We start from the raw sequence: 2,529 nt of genomic DNA, 5'->3' as shown, positions 1-2,529 counted from the left end.
TCTCCTTGTAGGACCTCGGGGAAGAGTCTTCCTCATCTCTTCCAGCATCTGATGGTGACTGACACTCCCTGGTCTTCCTTCACTGGAAGATGCATCCCTCAAACTTCTGCCTCTGTCTTCACCTGGTCACCTTCCCTCTGCATCGGTGCCTCTCCTTTTCCTTTAGAAGGACAGCACACATATTGGATTAGGACTCACTCTACTCTGGTACAACCTCATGTTCACTGATAACATCTTCAAATCTCTTGTCCAAGCAAGTTCATGTTCACTCCATGTACAGGGAGTAGGATGTCAACATATCTTTTAATTTTGGTAGGTAGGGTGGGGGTGGATATGACACAATTCAATCTATAATATTTGGATAGAACACAACTTAGTCAAATCCCTAGCCATTTGCCATTTTGGCTAGTTCTTTTCCATTTACAATAATAGATAACACTGATCAGTACTTTTAGTTATGTAATTTTAGATAGTGCCGAGTGGATGTGTGGACTGGCTTCCCTCTGATAATCTCTCACCCTAGTTCCACTGGGGTTCTTAAATCTGACTGTTTTGATCAAGATAAGAGATTACAGCCTTTAAATATGTGTTTTTTTCTCTTCTTCCGGTGGAAAGAGTGTGGACTTTAGAGCTAGGCAGAATGGCTGTAGACCCTCAGCCATCTCTTAGCTGGATTGAGTATCTTGTCAACCTTAGTGTCTATCCTCTGAAATATGAAACTGGAAATACCCACTTTTAAAGGTTGTCAGGTTTAAATTGGATGCAGAATGTGCACCTAGTCTGTTGCCTGGTACATAACATGTACTGAAATGACCATTATTTTTGCTTTTTATTATTTATATAGAATAATAAAAGGAATGTATATGGAAGAACAGGAATAGGGGCCACATTTTTCAAAACATGGCCACGGGATGCTGTTTACTGTCCAGAAGAATAAAGACTTTCAAATACATATTCTTTTTTTTTTCCAGTCACATCGGAGACTTTATTGGACACGGATGTCAGGGCCCGCGCAGAGCTCTCCGGGCGGGCGGCCGGGGCGGAGGGGGCCCAGCCCGGGAGACCGCAGGACACACTACCTAGAGTTACTATAGAATGGGCGGCGAGGGCTGCTCCACAGACGTATGAACAGGTCAAATCTTCATAAATAAAACATCCAGTGAAGAGGAAATGACGTGTCTAGTCAGCCTGATACACAGCACTCTGGGGCTGCGCCTCACTGGGGCCGAAGGGAGGAGTGGGCTCGGACGTCCACGGCTTGTGGCGGGAGGGCAAGGCGGGCACGGACAATGGGCACTAAGACACCGCGCATTTACAAGACCAGCTACGGGGGGTCAGCGGCCCCGGCAGGTGTCAGGCTGCTCATTCTGAAATGAGGGGGTGGTCTTTACATCGGATCGGCGGCGGCTGGGCGCGGTGAGGGCTACTTGGTAGATAGGATGAGGGCCACGATGAGGCCGTAGAGGCCCAGCACCACAACGAAGATGAGGATCAGGATCATGCCCACAAAGAGCCGGGGCTGCTGGGCTGTGCCACGCACACCGGCGTCCCCCACGATCCCGATGGCAAAGCCAGCCGCCAGCCCGCTCAGGCCCACACTCAGGCCAGCGCCCAGCTGCAGGAAACTCTTGTACAGGGTGATCTTCTCATTCAGGGAGTTGGTGATGAGGACAGCCACCACCAAGCCATAGATGGCGATGATGCCAGCCATGACCACAGGGATGATGGACTTCATGATCAGCTCCTGCCGCATGACCGACATGGCTGCGATGCCCGTGCCACTCTTGGCAGTGCCATAGGCGGCGCCCAGGGCACTAAAGATCATGGCGGCCGTAGTGCCCATGATGCCAAAAAAGGCGGCGTACTCGGGGCCGGGAATGGTCTCAGACGTGTCTGCAGGAGTGGGGTGAGCGCAGCGGGGCGAGTCGGCCGTGCGGCGGGCAGGCGGGCGGGCGGCAGGGCGAGAGCACCGGCGGCAGCTACAGCGATCCAGCACGTACATATCCTTTTTATTTGAACTAATTCTAGACTTGCAAAGAGTTGGAAACATAGCACAGAAAGGTCCTGCATGCATATCTCCCCACTTCCCTTGTGGACATCTTGCGTGGTCATGGTACATGTATTAAAACCTAGAATTTAGCATCACTAAAATATAATTAGGAGCCCTGGTGGCGTAATGTTTATGCATTAGGCTGCTAAGGGCAAAATGTTGGCAGTTCGAAACCTTAAGCCACTCCGTGGGAGAAAGATGGGGCTTTCTACTCTAGGTGTAAAGAGTTACAGTTTCAGAAACCCACAGGGGAAGTTCTACCAACCCTATAGGGTCACTATAAGTCAGAATTGACTTGATGGCAGTAAGTGAGTTATAATATTATTAACTAAACTACAGACTTTATTTGGACTTAGTCCATATTTCTGCTACTTTCTAATCATATTTATTTTCTCTTTCAGAATGCAATCTAAGTTACAATATTGCTTTAGGCTCAACTGGCTGTTTGCTATCCTGTGGGTCATTGGGTTGATATTTGA

At 49.0% G+C, this 2,529-nt stretch overlaps 1 pseudogene; it reads right to left on the bottom strand.

Annotated features, from left to right (window-relative positions):
• Window positions 1–1,387: 1,387 nt before the first annotated feature.
• LOC142445787 (V-type proton ATPase 16 kDa proteolipid subunit c pseudogene) lies at window positions 1,388–2,002 on the bottom strand (annotated as a pseudogene).
• Between the last annotated feature and the right edge of the window lie 527 nt (window positions 2,003–2,529).

This window comes from Tenrec ecaudatus, chromosome 4 (genome assembly GCF_050624435.1).
Source record: "Tenrec ecaudatus isolate mTenEca1 chromosome 4, mTenEca1.hap1, whole genome shotgun sequence".
NCBI lineage: Eukaryota > Metazoa > Chordata > Mammalia > Afrosoricida > Tenrecidae > Tenrec > Tenrec ecaudatus.
This window is presented reverse-complemented; position numbering and strand designations above follow the sequence as displayed.